The following is a 24,716-nucleotide window of genomic DNA, read 5'->3' on the forward strand; positions in this document are numbered from 1 at the left end:
GTATTTGATAGATCGCAAGGTAGTGTAGCTACTTACTGAATAAAGCATCTTTTGCATTAATCCAAATTCCTTTTGGACTATGCTTCTTTAATTATTTTTTGGCCTTTAACTTCCTTCCAGCTCTTAAGCTTCCCAAGTTTTTTACTCCTTGTTAAATGTAACTTTATCTTATTCTCTTTTCTTGTTAATTACTTTTATTTATTGCTTCTGTTATACCCTTGTTTTATGTAAACCGATCCGATATGGTTTATTTACTATGAAGGTCGGTTTAAAAAAGTGTTAAATAAATAAATAAATAAATAATGTTTCTAGTAATGAAGATTCGTGAGTATGGAGTGTTCCAGGAGGACTGTAAATCAAACAGATATTTATTATATTAGTGGTGATAAGGAGAATTTCTATTCTTGTTTCTATTTTAGTAATGGTTTTTTTAATAGGAGAGAGTGATGATTTAATTATTGCTAGTAGACCACCACCTCTACGGTCAGCTCGAGGTTGTGATATAGGGATGTAGCCTTCCGGACATAAATTATTTAAGGTTACGATATCATGTTCATATAGCCAAGTTTCAGTGAATAGAAATACGTCAGCTGAGGAGGCAGAAATTAAATCGTAAATTATTGGTGTTTTCTTTCTAATGGATTGGATATTTATTAAAAGAAATGTTAGTGTTGTAAATATGAAAGTGTTCAACGTAGGGTAAGTATGATGCATGATTGAGGTTACTTGTCGAGGTCTAGAAAAAGTTCTTTTTGATTGAAGTGGTCCATATCTTCCTTGGCCAAGTATTGTAGAAATCTTCATGTCGTGCTTGAAGGAAGATTATATTATCTACAAAAGAAAATAGAAATAAAATATCTTACCTTTGAAGGGAAGTGTGCCCAGCCGGGTCTTCGAGGACTGATCAGCCGACCAGTGGCGTAGCCAAAGGAGCCTCCGGGCAGCCACTGCTGAAACCATCGCCTTCGCTTGCACACGGACCAAATCGTAGAGGGCATCTGACACGTAAGCGATTACCGCCTCAGATGTTCAGCTTGTTCTGCCTCACCTGGCAGAAGCTCCCGGGCGCAGAGTAACTGTTGGACCCACTGGAGGCCCGCCCGCATCATGAGACTGCTACAGCAAGACACCCGAACCCTGAGGGCTAGGACGTCAAAGATGCGCTTCAGGTGAGCCTCCAACTTACGATCTTATGAATCCTTCAAGGCCGTGGAACCTTCCACCGGAATTGTGGTGTGCTTGGCCACTGCAGAAACATAAGAATCCACCGATGGATATCGCAACAGCTCCAAGCCCTCTTCCGGGAGGGGATAGAGCTTATCCATCGCACACCCCACCCGGAGCGCACCCTCAGGAGCCTCCCATTCCCGCAGGATAAGGAGCTTAAGCATGGGGTGGAAGGGAAAGGCAGAGGCCGGAGGCCGGAGCCCAGAGCCCAACCAAAACCGGGTTCATATCCTTAGGGAGTGAGGCCATGAGATTATCCATGGAGGGACTTTCCAGACCCAGCTCCTCCAAAACAAAAGGGAGGAGGGGCTCTAACTCCTCCTTATGAAAAAGACGAAGGGCTCTGGGGTCATCCCCCTCTGGGGGGGGCATCCGCCAAATCCGAGGAAGCAGCGGGGTCCGAGGACCCGGGAAAGGCCTAGCCATGCCAGGAGGACTGGAGCCCCGGGCTAAATTTGCTTGTCCTGCCGAGGAGGGACCTTCCCCACCCGGCAGGCAAGCAGTGCAGAGGCCCTGACGCAAAAAATGCGAAGAGGACAGCCCACAAGAAAGACAGGCTGTCAGCCAGGACATAGCTAAACCTCGGCTGAAGAAAAAAAAGTTGAAAAAAAGCTTGATTGACAGCCTGCACAGCAGGAGAGAGCAGGTGGGAAACCTGCTGCCTTCTGCTTCTCTGACCTCCGGTTCTAGCCCTACTCTGACCAGAAAAAAATAAAAAAGCTGGTCAACTGCTGCAAATAAGTTAGAGGTAGGTGAGTACCTGCAACTTATTGAAAGTTTAACACCTTTTAACTCCCTTTTTTTTTTTTTTTTTTTACTGAGCGCAGCAGCGGGTTCAAAACCCTCTCGGCAGCCAGAGGGGGAACGAGGCCCAGAGAGCATCGGTCCCCACACCTGGAAGCGTCCACGGACTCAGGACTATGCAGGGAACCCCCTCCTGCAAAAGGGGACAAGCCCCCCTGAGCCGGGCAAGAGCTGGGAGACGGACGTCTCCCACACAAAAAACAAAAAAGCACTAAAGAAGGCAGAAATTTCCTTCAGAGATCCTTTTTTTTTAAACAAGAACCAAAAGAAGTACTTGCTTGAGCCTAAAGAGAAAGAAGAGGCTGACTAGCCTACAGCAGAGAACCGAAGGGGAGATGCTGCACCTGCTGGAGACAGACGAATACTGACGGGTGAGAGGATAGGCTCTGTCCTGATATAGGGCATCCTGCAAGTTTTAGTCTGTCTCCACCTGCTGGAAAGGAGGCTCAACCCACTGTCTGGACTGATCTGGGTACGTACAGGAAAGGCTCAATCGGTGGGGAACGAGGGCTGGTATAGGTGAAGCTCCAGTGGCCTCTGTCTATCAGCCAACTCCGCCTGCCAACTGTGGGGACCCATAGGTCATTACCTACGGGTTGCGTCAACCTCACCTCAGCCCAAGTTTCCACCTCCGATGCAACAGGTTGCAAAGGCCATGGACTTGGTGGAGGTGCATGCCCTCCAGGCCATCCCGGACCTGGCATCCTAGTTTCAAGAACATCAGCAGTTTCTTGAGGCATTGGCCTCCATATCTCCATGCCTGGCTTGATGCCCTCACCAGTAATCCGGTTTCCATACCGGCTCCTCCTCATCCACAGTCATCATCTATGATGCTTCGAGCTCTGTAGGCCCTACCAGTGCCCCCACGCTTAAAAGGTGACTCCAGACTCTGCAGAGGGTTTATCAACCAATGCTATATGCAATTCGCTGTGCAGCCCTCTATCTTCCAGAATGAACTGACCAAAGTCACCTTCTTCCTATCTCATCTTGAAGGGAAGGCACTGGCTTGGGCTTCGCCCCTATGGGAACGATCGGACTCCCTCCTATGGGAGTTATCTCAGTTTGTGGCTGAGTTTCGACAGACCTTTGATGATCCTGGGCGGCATGCCATGGCAAGCACCAGCTTGTTACATCTTCATCAAGGTCAAAGAAGTCTCTTCGACTATACCATTGAGTTCCGGACTTTGGCTTCCGAGCTCGCCTGGCAAGAAGACTGCCTACGAGCTATTTACCTGGATGGACTTTCCTCACAGCTGAAGTTGGCTGCAAGGTAGCTCCCCTCCTCTCTCAAGGACCTTATAGACTTGACAGGCCGAATCGACCACCGTCTCCAAGAGCGTCACCGGGAGAGTCGGATGCCCAAGAAGCCCTCTCTGGTTCGATCCCGTTCACCACCGACCACCAGTCCTGCCCTGAGTAGGGTCTCTATTGTGGTCAAGATGGAAGAGCCCATGCAGTTGGGCCGTGGGCGGCTGACACATGAAGAGCGCCTCCGGCAGAGACAAATCTGTCTATGTCTGTATTGCGGAGCACCTGGCCACCATCTACAGACCTGTCCTGACCGTCCGGGAAACTTCTCAGCCTAAGCTCAGTAGGGGTCCTGAAGTTGGGTGCAACTTCTCAGGCCCCTCAATTGTCTGTACTGGTCACCTTGATCTGCGACTCCCGGTCCTTCCCAGTTTTTGCTCTGGTGGATTCCGGAGCAGGAGGTAATTTCATTCTCAAGGATCTAGTTCAGCTATTGGGTATAAAGACCCGTCCTCTAGAGACCTCCTTGTGCATAGCATGTATTTATGGAGAACATTACCCGGTCTGATTTTCCTTACCACAGAACCAGTTCAACTGCGCACTGGCGCCCTGCATACAGAAGAACTTGAACTGTTAGTATTGGAGAAATCCATCCGGTAGTCCTAGGCCTCTCCTGGCTTCAAAGACACTCTCCCCAATTTAATTGGGGTTCATTGCAACTGTGGAGTGGGGCCCTGCCTGCCACCAGTCCTGTCTTCAGAAAGTGGTACCACTACCCGTGGTTCCTCTGGCTGCTACTTCTTCAGGTATACCCGCTCCTCACATGGATTTCGAAGATGTGTCCAAGCAAAAAGCAGACCTTCTTCCACCTCTTCGAAGGTTTGATTGTCCCATTGACCTCCATCCTGGGACCACCCCTCCCCAAGGACGCACCTATCCTCTTTCTCTGCCAGAGACAAAGGCTATGAGACGAAGTACATCCAAGAAAACCATGCTAAGGGATTCATCTGCCCCTCAACTTCTCCTGCTGGAGCAGGATTCTTTTTTGTGACCAAGAAGAATGGGTCACTCAGGCCGTGTATTGATTATCACAGTCTAAACTCCATCACCCGCAAAGACAAGTACCCTCTGCCGCTGATCTCGGAATTATTCGATCACTTGCATGGAGCATCTATATTCACGAAGTTGGACTTATGCGGCACATATAACTTGGTACGGATCCGTCCCGACGACATTTGGAAGACTGCCTTTAACACCCGGGACGGGCATTACGAATACCTGGTGATGCCTTTCGGCCTCAGTAAGGTACCCGCAGTTTTCCAAGGAATGATAAATGAAATTTTCAGAGATTTGCTGTATACCAAGGTTGTGGCATACTTGGACGATATCCTTGTCTTTTCTAAGGATTTGGCCACTCACAGCATCGATGTCTGTACCGTCCTCTACCGCCTTCACAAGAATCACTTATTTGCAAAATTGGACAAATGCTTATCTGAGAAATCCAGTCTGCCTTTCCTTGGATACATTATTTCCCAACGAGGATTTTCTATGGACCCTGCCAAGTTGAAAGGAATCCGGGATTGGCCGCAACCTGTGGGTCTTAAAGCCCTCCAGCGCTTCCTAGGATTTCTAAATTACTATCGTCATTTTATCTCACACTATTCCACTTTGGCTGCTTCTCTGACAGCATTGACTCATAAGGGCCAAGACCCTCGAAAATGGTCTCCAGAAGCCATCACAGCCTTCCACCGCCTCAAGGAGGCCTTCCAGGCGGGGTCTTATTTACATCACCCAGACCCCAACCGTCCTTTTCAAGTAGAAGTGGATGCCTCCATGGTTGGAGCTGGGGAGGTCCTGAGTCAACACACTGCTTCCGGATCTACAGTCCCATGTTCGTTCTACTCCCGCAAGTTCTCATCTGTGGAACAGAACTACAGTATTGGAGATCGTGAGTTACTTGCCATAAAATTAGCACTTGAAGAATGGCGCCCGTGGCTAGAGGGCACGCAACATAAGTTCATCGTGTTCACTGACCATAAGAACCTGGAACATTTGAGCCATGCCCAATGTCTCAAAACCCGTCAAGCCCGATGGGGCCTGTTCTTTTCCAGGTTCAATTTTGAGCTTCGTTACTGTCCAGCTGAAAAAAACCTCCGGGCAGATGCCCTATCAGGCTCTTTCAAGCCTGAAGACACCCAGGAAGAACCTGGTCATATAACAGACCCAGCTTGTATCTGTCGGTCTGCTATTCACCCAGTCCCTGCTGGGAAGACTGTCATGCCCTGACGACTCCGAAAAAGAGTCCTCCGCTGGGCGCATGATTCTAAGTTTGCTGGTTACCCAGGGCAAGCACAAACCTTGGTGCTGCTCCAGCAGTTCCTCCTGGTGGCCTACTATGGTCTCTGATTCTAAAGCATACGTCAAATCCTGTAACACTTGTGCACAGCAAAAACCCCCGGTCGGTCGACCATGGGGTCTTCTGCAACCACTTCCAGCTCCCAAGGAACCGTGGACCCATCTGTCCACGGATTTCATCGTGGATTTGCCTCCATCTAAGGGTCATACCGTTATATTGGTAACCATAGATCGATTTTCAAAAATGGCCCATTTTTGAGTTTTCTCACAACTCCCACATTGCCACTGCTTACAGGCACGTCACCATTCTCCATCATCTATGGAAAGCAACCACGACCACCACTGCCCATACCTTTGTCAGTACTGCTCCCTGCGGCGCAGGCTACGCGGATGCCCTCAAGAATTTATTGGAAAAGATGAATCTTTGCTTACGTCAAGCCGCTTCCCAAGCCAAGAGAACTGCTGACAGTCACTGACACTCGGCTCCTGAATTCCTTCCTCGCCAGAAAGTATGGTTAAGTACTCGGTATATCCGACTCAGAATACTTTCTCAAAGGTTCGCTCCAAGGTACACTGGACCTTTTACGGTCACCAATTGCATTGGACCAGTTCCATACCAGCTTCGGCTGCATCCTACGCTGGGAATACATAATACGTTTCACATATCTCTTTTAAAACCTGTAGTCTTGTCCTGGCCTGCCCGAAAGGCTCCTGAACCACCTCCACTGGTGGCTGAGACTGATACGATGTATAAGGTACATGAGGTCCTCGACGACTGCTGTAGGGGCCGCCGGTGGGAATACCTTATTTCCTGGGAGGGTTATGGACCCGAATTCTTGGGAGCCAGCTCAGAACATCCTGGACAAAACCCTCCTTTTGAACTTTCATCGTGCCCATCCGGGCAAACCCCGATCTCCAAGAGGTGGGCATAAAGGGGGGTACTGTTACGCGTGCCGTCCATGGCAGACCTGCGGCACGGCCCCCTCACCTTTCTACAGTGACTCCAGCTTCTGGTTCCTCCTTGCTGGCGGTGGTGGGCCATCAGCTCCATCCTTGGGCCTCCTCCGAAGCCAACGGCCCTGCCACAGTCCCCGGCATTCCTGGTCCTGCTACCACTTCTCGTCGGGCCTCTCCGCGTGGCCCGCAGAGAAATGCTGCTACTCGTGCTGCGCCCCTCCCTAGGCGCGCGTGCGCAAGCGCACCATTCATCCTTAAGTAGGGACTACGGCAGGAAACCTAGCCGCGGCCCCGGATGATGACGTCAATACCTACAGTATTTAAGCTCAGGCTCCGCTCCCTAGCGTTGCCTTTGCAACAGATCTCCTCACTGGTCAAGTACTCATTGCCTCCTAGAGATTCATCTCAACCTTGCGCTCCAGTTCCTCATTGTTTCTGGTTCCTGTCTCCTCGTTCCTGCCTTGCTTCATACCTCGGATTGACTACACAGACTTTGTCTTTGCTTTGCCTGACCACGCCATTGACCCTCTCCAAGCCCGTCCTTCTGTTTCGCCTGACCACGCCATTGACTCTCTCCAAGCCTGGACCTTTGCTTCGCCTGACTACGCTACTGCCTATCTCCAGACCCAGACCTCTGCTTTGCCTGACTATGCTTTTGACCATCTCTGTGATCAGACCTCTGCCTTGCCTGACTACGCTCTTGACTATCTCCGTGATCAGATCTCAGCCTTGCTTTCCACTGCCTTCGGAATGCTGCCAGCCCTAACTCAAGCCTGCCCTTGGACGCCTCTTCAGCTTACTCCCTGGACGTGGTTTCTTCAGGCTTCGGCCTCCTTTTGCTCGAGCGCCCTCTGTCTGCCTCTGTTCCATTGGCGCCCGAGTTTCCAGGACATTACCTAGTCCAGAGTAAGACTGTACCATCTCTAACCTGCTGTCTCTGGGCTGAACCAACTCTTACTTTGACTACACACAGAGGCCCACCTAAGTCCTGCCGGCCCCAGCACCCAAAGGCTCAACCCGCGGGGAACGAGGGCTGGTATAGGTGAAGCTCCAGCGGCCTCTGTCTATCAGCCCACTCCGCCTGCCGAAGGTGGGGATCCGTAGGTCCTTACCTATGGGTTGCGTCAATCCCACCTCGGCCCAAGGGTCTACCTCCGATGCAACAAAAAGTAGTCCAAGTGTTTGTAACTAAAAACTCACCTGAGCTAAAAAAATTCTAATTTATCCCTATCAACTAAAAAGCAGAATGAAAATACAAACAAAAACCAAACTTTGAAATGTCTATATGCTAATGCCAGAAGTCTGAGAAGTAAGATGGGAGAATTAGAATTTATAGTAGTAAATGATGACATAGACTTAATTGGCATCTCAGAGACATGGTGGAAGGAGGATAACAATGCTATACTGGGGTACAAATTATATCACAATGACAGAGAGGAGCATCCGGGAGGTGGTGTAGTGCTTTACGTCTGGGATGGCATAGAGTCCAACAGGATAAACATCCTGCATGAGAGTAAATGCACAATCGAATCTTTATGGGAAGAAATCCCTTGTGTTTTGGGGAAGAGTATAGTGATAGGAGCATACTACTGTCCACCTGGCCAAGATGGTGAGAAGGACAGTGAAATGCTAAGAGAAATTAGAGAAGCTAACCAAATTGGTAGTACAGTAATAATGGGAGATTTCAATTACTCCAATATTGATTGGGTAAATGTAACATTGGGACATGCTAGAGGGATAAAGTTCCTGGATGGAATAAATGACAGTTTTATGGAGCAATTGGTTCAGGAACCGACAGAGGGAACAATTGTAGATCTAATTCTCAGTGGAGCACAAATTTGGTGAGAGAGGTAAGGGTGGTGGGGCTACTTGGCAATGGTGATCATAATATGATCAAATTTGAATTAATGACTGGAAGGGGGACAGTAAGCAAATCCACGGCTCTAGTGCTAAACTTTCAAAAGGGAAACCAATAAAATGAGAAAAATAGAAAAAAACTGAAAGGAGCAGCTACAAAGGTAAAAAGTGTGCAAGAGGCATGGACATTGTTAAAAAATACCATCCTAGAAGTACAGTCCAGGTGTATTCCACGTATTAAGAAAGGTGGAAGGAAGGCAACATGATTACCAGCATGGTTAAAAGGTGAGGTGAAAGAGGCTATTTTAGGAAAAAGAACTTCATTCAAAAATTGGAAGAAGGATCCCACAGAAGAAAATGGGATAAAACATAAACGTTGGCAAGTTAAATGTAAGACATTGATAAGAAAGGCTAAGAGAGATTTTGAAAAGGAGTCTGCCGTAGAGGCAAAAACTCACAGTAAAAACTTTTAAAAATATATTCGAAGCAGAAAGCCTGCGAGGGAGTCAGTTGGACAGTTAGACGATTGAGGGGTTAGAGGAGCACTTAGAGAAGATAAGGCCATTGCAGAAAGATAGGAAAACTAGTATTACACCACAAATCAGTCCAGACAAGCGGGTTTTATTCATCGCTACCAGCAGATGGAGATAGAGAACAAACTTTTGGGCACTGCCACATATACCAGAGTGCCACCTGCAGTCTTTCAGTATTAATCGATACCCAAGCTAAGATAAGCAAAAAGAGTGAACGGGGCTCCCAACATGGATACCCCTGACCCACTGGAAATCCAATTTATAACAGCCAATTATGGCAACTCTGCTTACGCAAACAAATACAGCAGTCTTTCGGCATAGATCCTCAGGGCGGGCCTTTGGACTGATCTGTGGTATTTCAGGAATGAAAATTAGCAGGTAAGAACCTATTTTCCTTTCCTGAACATACCCAGATCAGTCCAGACAAACGGGATGTATCAAAGCCCTCTTACACTGGGCGGGAACCTGAAAGACCCGCTCAACAGAGACGATTTGTACGCCCGACGACACCAGGAAGACCACATCAGTAGAGCCCTGAACATGTTCAGGATGAAGGACAAGATATTCTGAGAACTTGTATATCGTAATAGGGGAGGGGGAGGGAAAAAGGGGAGGGAGGGGAAACATACATGCAAACAAATGTCAATGTAATCTCAAGTTTTGTTTAATTGTTTATGTATTGAAAACCAATAAAAAACAGTTTACAAAAAAAAAAAAGACCCGCTCGAAGAATGCTCCCCAAAAGGAGCTGTCTCCGGAGCCCGTACATCCAAATGGTAATGCTTGGTAAAGTGTGCAATGAGGACCACACCGTGGCTCTACAGATCTCCTGTGGAGACACCAGCTGACACTCAGCCCAAGACGTCGCCTGAGCCCGAGTCAAATGCACTCTAAGCCCCACTGGAACCGCTCTTCCTTTGGAGACATAAGCTGCAGAAATAGTCTCTTTCAACCAACGAGACAAAGAAGCCTTAGATGCCTTTTCACCCTTCTTTGCTCCCCCAAACAGGACAAACAAGTGATCAGAACGACGGAAAGCATTATTGACTTTCAAGTAATGCAAAACCACTCGTCTCACATCCAAAACCTGAAGCTCGCGCCCCACCAACAGATCCCGAGCCCAATCTGGAAACCTGGGCAACTCCACTGATTAGTTCACATGAAAAACCGACATCACCTTAGGAAGAAACGAAGGTACAGTTCGCAAAGACACCTTATTTGAAGATATCCAGAGGAACGGTTCACGGCATGAAAGCACCTGCAATTCCGAAATCTTTTTAGCCGAGCAGATAGCTACAAAAAAGACCGTCTTCAGAGTAAGGATCTTCAACGACATCCGGTTCAGAGGCTCGAAAGGCTCCTCGCAAAGGGCCTGCAATACGAGATTGAGATTCCATTCCAGACAAATGCAACACAGAGGTGGACGGAGATGTTTGACTCCCCATAGAAAACGCACCACATCTGGATGGGAAGCCAAGGCCTTCCCCTGTACTCTCTCTCTGAGACAGCCCAAAGCGGAAACCTGGACTCGAAGGAAACTATGGGCTAATCCTTTGGATAAACCTACTTGCAAAAAGGACAAAATATGGGATACCGAAACCTGAAGAGGGTCCAAGCCCTGTTGTCCACACCAGGTCCCAAACACCTTCCATACCCTGGAATAGGCTAACGAGGTAGAAGGGCGTCATGCTTGGAGAAGCGTGGTAATTACGGGTTCCGAATACCCTTTCACACGCAATCGTCTCCTCTCAATAGCCAGGCCGCAAGACAGAAGCGATCCTCCTGATCGTAAAAGATAGGACCCTGCCGAAGAAGATCCGGCAGATGGGTCAGACGCAGCGGACTGTCCTCTACTAGACGCACCAGATCCGCGAACCACGGGCGACGAGGCCACTCTGGAGCTACCATTATCACTGACCCTGCGTAGCCTTCAACTCGCCTGAGCACCTTCGCTATCAGCAGCCACAGAGGGAAGACATACAGGAGGACTCCAGTCGGCCACGGACATACCAGGGCATCGGACTCCTGCCGGCGGCTGAAGAACCTATGCGTCTTGGTATTGAGACTCGCTGCCATGAGATCGAACTGCGGAGTCCCTCACCACCCGCAAAGATGCTCCCAGGCTTCTTGAGAGAGTTCCCACTCCCCCGGATCCAACTGTTGCCGGCTGAGGTAATCCGCTAGGATGTTGTCGACTCCTGCAACATGGGATGTGGCAATTCCTTCGAGATGAAGCTCTGCCCACTCGAATGGCAGCTGCGCCTCCTGCGCCACCACGGGACTCTTGGTTCCCCCTGGTGGTTGATGTAAGCTACTGTGGTCGAGTTGTTCGAGAAAATTCACACCATCCGACCGCAGACCAAGGGCAGAAACTGCTCTAGAACCCTGCACACCGCTCTCGTCTCCAGGCGATTGATGGACCACTCCTGCTCCGACGTCTATTAAAGACCCTGAGCAGACTTGCCCAGACAAACTGCTCCCCAGCCCCGCAGGCTGGCAGCCGTGGTGACCACCACCCAATCCTGGACCTCGAGAGGCATTCCCTCCTCCAGATTGCCCCGCGTCATCCACCAGGCCAGACTGGACCTGGCCGGTTCCATTAAAGGCAGGGGCAGAAAATATTGCTGTGACAGAGGATTCCAGCGGGACAAAAACACTCTCTGCAAAGTCCTCAAGTAGGCAAACGCCCAGGGCACCAGTTCCAACGTGGATGCCATCAAACCCAGGACCTGCAAATAATCCCAGACCTTCAGCACCTGTAGACAAAGCAGACATGTTATCTGTCCCTGAATCTTGTTCACCCTGTCATTCGTAAGAAACAGTCTGCTCCATTGGGTATCGAAACGAGCACCCAAGTACTCGAGGGAACATGAGGGGATCAGATGACTCTTCTGCACATTGATGACCCAGCCCAGAGATTCCAGGAATGACCGAACTCAGTTCACGGACCGCACACACTCCTTTAGTGACTTCGCTCGGATCAGCCAGTCGTTGAAAAATATGGGTGCACCAGAAATCCCTCCTGCCGTAGAGCCACTGCCACCATTACAGTCACCTTCGTAAAGGTCTGGGGAGCGGTGGCCAGCCCGAAAGGAAGCACTTGAAACTGATACTGCTGTCCCAGAACCATGAACCTGAGAAATTTCTGGTGCTCTTGATGGATGGAGATAAGCCTCTGTGAGATCGAGAGACACCAAAAACTCTCCTCCCTGTACGGCTGCAATCACGGTGCGCAAAGTCTCCATCCGAAAACATGGTACCTTCAAACTCTGGTTGACTTTCTTCAAGTCCAAAATAGGTTGAAACGTGCCTTCTTTCTTGGGTACCACGAAGTAGATGGAATATCTGCCTTGCCCCTGTTCTGACCTTGGTACTGGCACCACCACTTCCAGACTTAACAATCACTGAAGTATTTCCTGGACTGCTGCCCGCTTCTTTTGGGAAAGACAACTCGATTCCAGAAACACAGACCGTAAAGGGCGAGAAAATTCTAAGGCGTAGCCGTCTCTCACCATGCTCAAGACCCACCGGTCAGAGGTTAACTTGGTCCACTCCCCATAGAACCGGGCCAGCCTGCTCTCTATTACCAGCGACGAAGAGTGGACCTGCCAAATCTCATTGTGAGGACTTATTGCCACTCGCTCCCAGGGTGGCTCCGCCTCTAGATGCCCTTCCAGATCCTCGAAAGGACTGCTGCCTGTGCGAGGACTGTCGTGGGACCGAGGACCCTGAGGATCTCGGTGGATGAAAACGCCTCAATTCCCGAAAGCGAGGCCGCGAGGAGAAAGGTTTCCGGCCAGACTTTCGATCCTCTGTTAGCCTATTCCCTTTTGTCTCTCCCAGCAACATCATCAGGCGATCGAGATCCTCACCGAACAGCAGCTTCCCCTGAAAGGGCAGATTACAGAGCTGCGATTTTGACAACAAGTCTGCTGACCAGTTACGCAGCCACAAGTGTCGTCTGGCTGCCACCACCGACACCATAGCGTGGGCTGCAGTTCTCAGCAGGTCATACAAGGCATCTGTGCCATAGGCAATGCCCGCCTCCAGGCGGTTCGCCTGGACTGGGGAAAGAGTCCCAGAGGCCGATGGCTCCTGCAGTTTCTGGATCCAACACAAACAGGCCTGCTGCATCAGGCTTGCACAGACCGCTGCTCGCGGGCCGAGCCCCAGGACCTCAAATGCTCATTTGAGATGCACTTCTAACTTACGATCCTGGACATCTTTCAGGGCAGAAGCACCCGCAACTAGGATAGTGGTTGTATTAGTGACTGCCGAAACTGCCATATCCACCTTCGGGACCTTGAGAACATCTAAATGGTCCTGCAGAAGAGAATAGAGCTTGGACATTGCCCTGCCCACTCTCAGATCCGAGTTAGGAGAATCCCACTCCCGGCTGATCAACTTCTGGATTTTCTTCGGAATTGGGAAAGTGCTGGGGGGGTCTCCATAGGCCATCCAGAACCGGATTAACCCCTTCAGCATCTGAATCCTCCAAGGTGAGCTTAATACCAAACTCCTCCAACACCTGAGGTATGAGCAGCTGAAGCTCCTCTCTTTTGAAGAGACGGATCACCTGTGGATCATCTCCTTCAGTCTCTGAACCCTCCGAACTCCCCTGCTCCATTTTAGAGTTTCCTGGGCACAGAGGAGGACCTCCACTCGGGTCCCCATTGCGATCGTCTGAGGACATCTCATCCTCCTCCCTAGACTCATCCGAATCATCCGAGGCTAATGCCAAGCGCACCAGACGGTCCTCGGGGGGGCGGAATTCACAAACTTGTCCCACCTTTAGCAGAAACCTTCCCCCGTTTCCCCGAGACCACCGGATTTTCCGTGACACCACACGTACCAGAAAGCCTAGCTAGGAAGGCCTCATGCAGCAAAAGTACGAATTCGGGAGAAACCCCACCCGGGGCTCCCGAAGGGTGTTTGGGGATGCTAGGGCCCGAGACCCCCGGGCCTCTGTCCCTCGGACGTAGCATGGGAGACAGGAGCGGCGGGGACACCCTGAAACCCTGGGGAGCCATCTCCCTATCTGGCTCTGCCTCCGCAGCCATCGCTACTCCCTCATGTGCCCAGAGCACATGAGGGAGTAGCGATGGCTACCGTGAATGGCTCCGTGGCCTAGCTTGCCTATCTGAGCCCCCCCTCCTCCCCCTCCAGCACACCCCGTGCAGAGGAGAAGGTCAGTGAGGCAGACCGACAAGCTCATGCAGGCCCTACAGGCCTCCTTGAGCTGCCTGTCTGTCATGGAACCCAGAAATCAAAAATAAAGGCAAAGCAGAGTTGCTTACCTGTAACAGGTGTTATCCCAGGACAGCAAGATGTAGTCCTCACATATGGGTGACATCATCGATGGAGCCCCTCTCACGGAAAAAAACTTCTTTCAAAGTTTCTAGAAACTTTTGGCTGGCACACTGAGCCCACTGAGCATGCGCAGCATGCCATGATCCCTGCAGCCATAGGGGTCTCCCTTCAGTCTCGTTTGTAGCAATAAAAGTACGAGCGAAAAAATAAAATAAGAAAACAAATTGGCCCAACCCCACGGGGTGGCGGGTGGGTTTCGTGAGGACTACATCCTGCTGTCCTGGGATAACACCTGTTACAGGTAAGCAACTCTGCTTTATCCCAGGACAAGCATAGAAACATAGAAATGACGGCAGAAGAAGACCATACGGCCCATCCAGTCTGCCCAGCAAGCTTTCACACTTTTTTTTTTCTCATACTTATCTGTTACTCTTGGCCCCCCTCAGCAACCCCATGGTTCCAGTTTCCCTACACCCCCGCCATCTATGTAGAGAGCAGCGCTGGAGCTGCATCCAAGCGAAGCATCCAGCTCAATTGGTCAGGGGTAGCAACTGCTGCAATAAGCAAGTTACTCCCACGCTTATTTGTTTACCCAGCCTGTGCCATTCAGTCCTTGTTAGTTGTCTGAATATAATTCCTCTTTGCTTTATTCCCCCTGCCGTTGAAGCAGTGCGTTGCGCTGGATATGTATTCCCAGTGAAGTATCAGGCTTAACTGATTCAGGATAGTAACTGCCGTAACAAGCAAGCTACTCCCATAATTATTTGTTTGCCCAGACTATGTAATTCATTCCTCGTTGGTTGTTGCCTGAATATAAATCCTCTTTTCCTCTTTATTTCCTCTGCTGTTGAAGCAGAGAGCTATGCTGGATATGCATTGAAGTGAAGTATCAGACTTATTTGGTTTGGGGTAGTAACCGCCGCAACAAGCAAGCTACTCTCTGGTTTTTTTATGAATGCAAATCCTTTTTTTCCACATTTCCTCTTGCTGTTGATGCATAGAGCAATGCTGGAGTTGCAATGACAGTGAGTATGTTTATTGAATAAGGGTATTAATCTCCAGGTAGTAGCCGTAATTCCCGCAAACTACCCCCATGCCTCTTCTCTTCACTCACATCCTTTAGACTTTATGGATCCACAGTATTTATCCCATGCCCCTTTGAAGTCCTTCACAGTTTTGGTCTTCACCACTTCCTCCAGAAGGGCGTTCCAGGCATCCAAAACCCTCTCTGTGAAGAAATATTTCCTGACATTGGTTCTGAGTCTTCCTCCCTGGAGTTTCAAATCGTGACCCCTGGTTTTGCTGATTTTTTTTTTCCAATGGAAAAGATTTGTCATTGTCTTTAGAACATTAAAACCTTTCAAGTATCTGAAAGTCTGTATCATATTACCTCTGCGCCTCCTCTCCTCCAGGGTGTACATATTTAGATTCTTCAATCTGTCCTCATAAGTCATTTGATGAAGACCTTCCACCTTTTTGGTCGCCCTTCTCTGGACCTCTTCCATCCTGTCTCTGTCCCTTCGGAGATACGGTCTCCAGAACTGAGCACAGTACTCTAGGTGAGGCCTCACCAAGGACCTGTACAAGGGGATAATCACTTCCCTTTTCTTGCTCTATATTCCTCTCTCTATGCAGCCCAGCATCCTTCTGGCTTTAGCTATCGTCTTGTCACATTGTTTCGCCGACTTCAGATCGTTAGACACTATCACCCCAAGGTCTCTCTCCTGCTTCGTGTACACCAGCCCTCCCCCCCCCCCCCCCCCCCCCCCCATCGAATACTGTTCTTTCGGATTTCCACACCCCATATGCATGCCTCTGCACTTCTTGGCATTGAATCTCAGCTGCCATATCTTCGACCACTCTTCCAGCTTCCTTAAATTCCGTCTCATTCTCTCCATTCCTTCCGGCATGTCCACTCTGTTGCAGATCTTAGTGTCATCCGCAAAAAGACAAACCTTACCTTCTATCCCGTCCGCAATGTCGCTCACAAAGATATTGAACAGGACCGGTCCCAATACTGATCCTTACGGCACTCCACTTACACCGCTCTCTCTTCAGAGTAAGTTCCATTTACTGTCACACATTGTCTTCTGTCTGTCAACCAGTTTGCAATCCAGGCCACCACCTTGGCACTCACTCCTAAGCTTCTCATTTTATTCACCAGCCTCCTGAATGGGACCATATCAAAAGCTTTGCTAAAAACCAAGTAGATGACATCGAGTGCTCTTCCTTGATCCAATTCCTTAGTCACCCAATCAAAAAAGTCGATCAGATTTGTCTGATAGGACCTTCCCTTGGTGAAACCATGCTGCCTCTGGTCCATCAATTCTGCTGCTTGTAGATAGTTCACAATTCTTTCCTTCAGCAGTGACTCCAATTTCTTTCCCACCATTGAGGTGAGGCTAACCGGCCTGTGGTTTCCAGCCTCTTGTCTGCTCCCGCTCTTGTGAAGCGGGACCACCGTTACTCTTCTCCAATCACTTGATAGCTTGGATGTTGAAAGCTTGATCCTACAACCACTCAATCTTTCAACGCAAGTCTCTCAGGTTCTCGTAGCTTCATGAAAGCCTTCCACACGTAAATCTTACCGTTTCAAGCAGGATGATAGTCCTCACATATGGGTGATTAGCAAGCTACTGGCTGTCGCATCCTGTAATAGGTCAATGGCATGTAACTCGTGCAACAGGCACAACAACTGAGGTGCCATTGACTAAGGTGAGGCAACCTGAATCACAGCAGGCGGTTGTGGAAGGAGTTGGGTATTACACTGGAAATAGGTTTTTCAAGACGGATTGTCCAAAGGCAGAGTCTTGTCTTCCTTCCTTATCTAAGCAGTAATGAGCTGCAAATGTGTGCAGAGAACTCCAAGTTGCAGCTTTGCAAATGTCTGCAATAGGTACTGAATGGTAGTGTGCTATGGATGTTGACATAGCCCTAACTGAGTGCGCCTTTACTCGCCCCTGGAGAGGAAGGCCTGCTTTTTCATAGCAGAACTCAATACAGCCTGCTAACCAGTTGGAGAGAGTTTGTTTTCCCACTGCAACTCCAGGTTTGTTTTTGTCAAAAGAAACAAAGAGTTGGGTGGACTTCCTGTGGACTGCAGTGCAGTCGAGGTAAAAAGCAAGTGCACGTTTACAGTCTAAGGTGTGCAAAACGCTCTCGCCCTAGTGAGAGTGAGGCCTTGGAAAGAAAGTGGGCAAAACTATGGATTGGTTAAGATGAAAATCTGTTACCACCTTAGGTAGAAATTTACGGTGAGTGCGCAGGACCACCCGGTCGTGCAGGAACCTTGTGTAGGGTGAGTATGTGACCAGTGCTTGTAACTCACTAACCCTCCTAGCAGATGTAATGGCTACTAGGAAAAGTACTTTCTATGTAAGAAATTTCACATCACAGGAATGCAAAGGCTCAAATGAGATCGCATGAGTCGTGCAAATACTACATTAAGGTCCCATTCTGTAACTGGTGGTCGAATGGGAGGCTTCAGCTAAAGTAAGCCTCTCATGAATTGACTTACTAGGGGTTGCCCTGAGATTGGGGCATCCCCTATTTGTTTGTGATATGCTGCAATGGCACTGAGTTGTACACATACAGAAGAAGTCTGGAGGCCAGACTCTGAGAGGTGCCATAGGTAATCTAGTAAAGATGGAGTGGAACAGGAGAAAGGGTCAATACCTTTCTGAGTGCACCATTCAGTAAATCTAGACCACTTGAAACAGTAAGATTTACGTGTGGAAGGCTTTCGTGAAGCTACAAAAACCTGAGAGACTTGCATTGAAAGATTGAGTGCTTGTAGGATCAAGCTTTCAACATTAAAGCTGTCAAGGCAAGAGTTTGTAGGTTCGGATGGCGTAACCTGACGTGATTCTGAGTTATGAGAGTGGGCGCTGTGTCCAGGCGAACTGGTTCTCTGATTGAAAGATTGAGAAATATGAGAAACCATACTTGCCGAGGCTAGTACGGGGCTATGAGAATTATTGACCCTCTGTCCTGCTTTAGCGTCACGAGAGTCTTGGCTATGAGCAGAATTGGAGGATACGCATATAGAAGCCCTGTGTTCCAGGGGCGAGCAAAGGTGTCCCTGGGGAACATTAGTCGATGGCTGTGGAGGGAGCAGAACTTTTCCACTTTGTGGTTCATCCTGGATGCAAAACGGTCGATGGTTGGGCGATCCCAGCGTTGAAAAATGTTGCTTACTACACAGGGATTCGGAGACTATTCATATGGGTGGAAACGGCAACTGAGATTGTCTGCTAGGACATTTTGTATGCCTGCGAGATAAGTGGCCCTGAGACTCATGGAGTGTGCTAGGGCCCAGGCCCAAATCTGTACTGCTTCTTGACACAGGAGATAGGATCCTGTGCCTCCTTGTTTGTTTATGTACCACACTGCGACTGTGTTGTATGTCTATATCAATACAGTTTTGTGTGAGAGGCAGTCCTTGAAGGCATAAAGGGCATATCTTATCGCTCAAAGTTCTAAAAAGTTTATTTGACAATTTTTTTCGAGTGGGGTCCACGTACCTTGAGTCTGAAGTTTGTTGACGTGGGCTCACCATCCCAAGTTGGATGCATCTGTAGTTAGAGTTACTTGAGGAGTCGGCTGTTGGAATGGTAACCCGGTCCGCAAAGCCGATTGGTTTGCCCACCATTGAAGTGAAAGACGTAACTGGTTGTTGACTCGAATCAAGGTCGACATAGGCTGAAGAGCTTGCAGCCATTGAGACTTCAGGGTCCATTGAGCCCTTCTCATGGCTAGCTTTGCCATAGGTGTTACATGGACTGTGGACGCCATGTGGCCTAGTAAAGTCAGGAATTGATGAGCAGAGGCGAAGTTGTGGGTGCTCAAGGAGTCTGCAAGATTCGCTAGATTGTTTGCACGGTCGCTTGGAAGAAAAGCTTTTGCGACTGTGGTGTCGAGGTCTGCTCCGATGAAAGTAAGAAGTTGAGACGAGTTCAAATGTGATTTCTGATAACTGATTAGAAACCCCAGGGAATGCAAAAGAGATATGGTGGTCTGCAAGGCAGCCAGAGCCCCTTGTTTGGATGGATTCCTGATGAGCCAGACGTCTAGGTAGGGAAAAACATGAATGCTGTTTTTTCTTAGATGTGCCGCCGCAACTGACAGGCATTTTGTGAACACCCGAGGTGCTGAGGCCAGTTCGAATAGAAGAACTCGGTATTGGAAACGTCTTTTTCCCACTACGAATCGTAGATACTTTCGATGTTGTGGGGAAATAGGAATGTGAGCATAAGCTTCTTGAAGATCCAGAGAACAGAGCCAATCCCCTCGTTGCAACAGGGGAAGAATGGTTCCCAGGGAAACCATGCAGAATTTTTCTTTTTGAAGAAATTTGTTGAGATTGCGGAGGTCTAGGATGGGTCGGAGACCGCCTGTTTTCTTTGGAATTAGGAATAACGGGAGTAGAACCCCCTGCCGTGTTGAGACCAGGGAACTGTTTCGATAGCCCTGGTAGTCAGCAGGGTAGAGAGTTCTGATTGTAGTTGAGATGTTATGATGCTGTGCGACCTTAGAGGAATGGGTGGAGACTCTGGGAGTAGCTTTTGAAATTTTAAACGGTACCCCCTGTTCAGGATAGGTAACACCCACTGATCCGTGGTGATGAGGCTCCATTGGTGTTGGAAGTAGTGGAGCCGACCTCTGCCAGGCAGGTAGCGTTGGGGGTTGTTGAAAAGGCTGCTGTTCTCTGGTATGGATTTCAAAAACCAGATGCTGGTCCTGTTTGTGGGGGTGGCTGAGTTTTAGCCTGCTTTGGTTGACGTGGACATCCTCTCTGGGATTGACGTAAAGGGCGTGTAGTACCTACGAGGCCAATAGAAGGGCCTTCTAGTGTCACATCTTGCAGGTTTACGTACTGAGGATGGTTGGTCCGATGGTAGCTTAGACAGCTGGCAGAGTGTCTCATGATGATCTTTAAGTAAAGAGACAGTAGCTTGGATTTTCTCTCCGAAGAGGTTGTCTCCTGTACATGGTAGGTCCACGAGTCTCTCTTGGACTTCCATTCTGAGATCTGAGACCTTCAGCCAACCTCATCTCCATGCACTAATACCTGTGGCTGTTATACAGGCCGCTGTTTCAAAAGAATAATATGCAGCCCTTACTTCATGTTTCCCTGATTCTAGCCCTTTGACAATAAGAGCATTGCGTGCTACTTGTTGTTGTTGTGGGAGGGTATCCGCTATATCTTGTACTTGTTTCCATAAGTTCCTTTGATACTGCGTCATATATAACTGATATGCAGCTATACGGGACACAAGCATGGATCCTTGGAATACTTTTCTCCCTAAAGAATCTAGAAGTCTATGTTCCTTTCCTGGAGGAGCAGATGAATGTGGCTTCTGCTAACTTGCTTTTTTCTGGGCAGATTCAACAACAAATGAATGATGTGGCAACTGTGGTTTTTGAAAACCTGGTGTATGCTGAACCAGGTATGTTGTGTCTGTTCTCCTATTGACAGCAGGTACAGAACAGGGATGCTCCCATAGGTGATGCTGAAGCTCTAAAAGGACTTCGTGGATGGGTATCGCCATGACCTCTTTTGGTGCATCTACAAACTGTAGTACTTCAAGAGTCTTATGTCTGGTATCCTCTTCAGCCAGCACTTCAAAGGGGATGGTATCAGCCATTTCCTTTATGAAATGTTGGGAAGATAGGTCCTCTGGTGGGAATTTCCTTCTTTCCTCTGGTGGAGAAGGTTCAGATGCGAGGTCATCAGTATCAGTGTCAGTAATAGTATTAACATCCTCCCAAGGATTGAGCTGAGGCTGGAAATGGGATCCAGAAGGATATAAGGGATCCTGTGGAAGAGGATGTTTTTTCATCGATGCAGATTTCGATGGTTGGGTTAGAATCTGTTTTGACATCGATGGAGGCAGAAAAGGCATCAATGGGGAACCGAAAGGTATCGATGGCATCGATGGGAACCGATGCGCGGAGTCCCCCGATGGACCAGGCAGTAAGGGCATCGATGGACCCGGGAATGACCTCGAGGGCATCAATGGAAAGCGGGGTTTTTGTAAGCCCGATGGTCCTGGAATGTGACCAGAGTCATCATCTTCAGATGAGCCTGGTATAGGTATTACTGGAGCCATTGGTAGCTGCTTTGGTATGGACAGTGCCAATGGAGGCATCGGGGAACCCGTCGATGGGATCGGTGTTGGTGCTGGAAGAGCACTGAGTAAGGCATCGATCTTTGTCAGGAGAGGAGTAAATATGGTCAGCTCCGGTATCGGTGCAGGTGGTGGCATCGGCGTCGATGGAAGTTTGAATTTTTGCCAAGCTTCGGTGACTGCCTGCTGAATCATTGAAGTCACTTCTTCTCTGGAAACTGGGACTGGGTCCTCTGTCACAGGAGAAGGTAAGGCTGGCACTGCTGGCACTTCCACAGCAGAGTGTGGTGGCACAGCCTCCGACACCGTCACCGACGGAGAGCGCCTCGGTGCCTCAGGTAGCTCTTGTACCCAGACCCGCTTTTTCATCGGTTCGAGATCCCTCGAAGCCGATGCGGTCACTGATGGTTCCGAAGGAATGGAATCAGAATGGTGCCTATGGCGTCTTTATTTCTCGATGATCTTTGCAGGAGACCGAAGTGGACGCTATAGAAGATCCAGATGGGATCGGTGACAGACGGTCATCGACCTTCTTTTTACCTCGATGTTTTTCAACAGAGGAAGGCATTATCTTCGGTGATAACGCCGAAGATGATGATGGAGTGATCTTTTTGAAAAGTTCCTCCATTTTATCCAGTCGGGCACGCTTGCCCTTCGGTGTCATCTGGGCGCAGGTGGAACATGCGTGGACATCATGGCCTGATCCCAGGCAGAGAACACAAATCTCATGCAGGTCTGTAATCGACATTGTCCGGGGACAATTTGGACATTTTTTAAAACCTGTGGCCATTGTTGAAACTTTCAGGCCGGGTAATGGTCGATGGCTCACGAATAGTGAAAAAAGAGTATCCAGAATAGACAGAAAAAAGAGTCCAAAGAGTACTCACCGAACGGGATGTTGAAGGGAGACCCGAGAGAGAAATTTTGTGACAGAAATCTTATTATTATAAGTAATATTCAGTGAGGAAAAAACAGTGAGAAGATCTCACAGAGCTCCTTCAACATGAGGCTAAAAGCAGCGTGGAAAAAAAAGAGACTGAAGGGAGACCCCAGTGGCTGCAGGGATCATGGCATGCTGGGCATGCTCAGTGGGCTCAGTGTGCCAGCCAAAGGTTTCTAGACATTTTGACAGAAGTTTTTTTTCCGTGAGAGGGGCTCCATCGATGATGTCACCCACATGTAAGGACTATCATCCTGCTTGTCCTGGGATAAGAAACAAGCAATTTCCTATCTGACCGAGTTGCCATGTGGTCCGGGACGCATGGGGGAGGGGTGAACTACTCAGCAGCTGATACACACAGAAGAGGGCGCACTGCCCTAAGTGCTTCCTACTGGCGCACAAAAAACAGCCCGCTGCTGCAGCTGAAAAATCTCGCACCCAATTAGGAGTGCAGTCAGCCCTCCCTAGAGGAAATTTGTCCCGGCTGGCACCACCCACCTCCAAAAAAACTCACCCGATCTGCCCACAAAGACTGAGGCCTGCCCCAATGATCCCGCCAAGGTAACTGGCTGTCCGACAGCACAGCCTGCCTGCTAACTGCTGCAGATGTGAAGCAGAGAGCTGCCGGTATCTGTTTCTCTTTTTTTTTTTTTTTTTACAAAATTCTTAAAGGAGCAGACATGCAGGAAAGCAAAACCCCAAAAAGTAAAAAATTAAGGGTACTTAATTAAGGAGCTTTGGTCCCACCGAGGAAAACCAGACCACTGGCTACCAGTGGTCCCGGAGTTGCGGGCTGAAGTTGGCCAGGGGCATCTAATCCCCTGTTCGCCTGGCTCCACCCGAGGGGTGACCCTTCTCCAGGAGCCTGCCACCTTGGGGAGCATTCTTCCTGAAAATATCCAGTCAGTCAGGACTGCAGGGTTAGCACCTTGACCATCTGCTGGAGGTAGCGAAATACTGAGGGACTGCAGGTGGCATTCTTGTATATGTAGCAGTGCCCAATGTTTTGTTCTCTACATCCATCTGCTGGTAGGGATGAATAAAACCCGCTTGTCTGGACTGATCTAGATATGTTCAGGAATAAATGAGATACCCGTTCTGGAGAAGTTTTTCATGGGTAATGATTCAGATGGACTGAACCAAATCATGGTGAACCTAGAAGATGTGGTAGGCCTGATTGACAAACTGAAGAGTAGTAAATCTTGGGTGAACCCTGGGTATACAGCCCAGGGTTCTGAAGGAACTAAAAAATGAAATTTCAGATTTGTTAGTAAAAATATGTAACCTATCATTAAAATCATCCATTGTACCTGAAGACTGGAGGATAGCTAATGTAACCCCAATATTTAGAAAGGGCTCCAGGGGCGATCAGGGAAACTACAGACCGGTTAGCCTGACTTCAGTGCCAGGAAAAATAGTGGAAAGTGTTCTAAATATCAAAATCACAGAATATATAGAAAGATATTTTTTAATGGAACAAAGTCAGCATGGCTTTACCCAGGGCAAGTCTTGCCTCACAAACCTGCTTCACTTTTTTGAAGGGATTAATAAACATGTAGATAAAGGTGAACCGGTAGATGTAGTATATTTGGATTTTCAGAAGGCATTTGACAAAGTTCCTCTTGGGAGGCTTTTAGGCAAAGTAAAAAGTCATGGGATAGGTGGCGATGTCCTTTCGTGGATTACCACCTACCACTTCAGGGGACTCCTCCATCGCTGCCGGGAACCTCTCGAACCGGGCCGACGCCAAAACTCCGCAGGGGCTTTCCCCTTGCATGCTGCACTCTTCCGACTGCCTCCACCAGCTCCGAGGGAGACTATCGAGGGGACCCGAACGCGATCACAGCCAGCGTCAGCGAACATCAGCTAGGCCTCGGAAAGGCCTCCCAGCAACAACACCACCTGACCTGCTGCAAAGCCAGCCCCCTGACGAGAGAGGAGGGGCCGGGTGAGTGGATTTTAAATCAACACATCACCCCGGGCGCCCCCCCCAAACACCAGAGGACCGTTAAGCTGTCTTTCCCCACCTACCAGCTTCAGGGGACTCCTCCATCGCTGCTGGGAACCTCTCGAACCGTGCCGACGCAAAAACTCCGCAGGGGCTTTCCCCTTGCACGCTGCACTCTCCCGACTGCCTCCACCAGCTCCGAGGGAGACTATCGAGGGGACCCGCACCCGAACGCGATCACAGCCAGCGTCAGCGAACATCAGCTAGGCCTCGGAAAGGCCTCCCAGCAACAACACCACCTGACCTGCTGCAAAGCCAGCCTCCTGACGAGAGAGGAGGGGCCGGGTGAGTGGATTTTAAATCAACACTCACCCCGGGCGCCCCCCCCAAACACCAGAGGACCGTTA

The 24,716-nt window shown here is 49.1% G+C and overlaps 1 protein-coding gene across 1 annotated transcript in view; it reads right to left on the minus strand.

Annotated features, from left to right (window-relative positions):
* Nucleotides 1-24,716, minus strand: part of TERB1 (telomere repeat binding bouquet formation protein 1) — a 643,822-nt gene that overhangs the window by 447,754 nt on the left and 171,352 nt on the right. The gene's annotated exons all lie outside the window — the stretch shown is intronic.

This window comes from Rhinatrema bivittatum, chromosome 7, assembly GCF_901001135.1.
Source record: "Rhinatrema bivittatum chromosome 7, aRhiBiv1.1, whole genome shotgun sequence".
NCBI lineage: Eukaryota > Metazoa > Chordata > Amphibia > Gymnophiona > Rhinatrematidae > Rhinatrema > Rhinatrema bivittatum.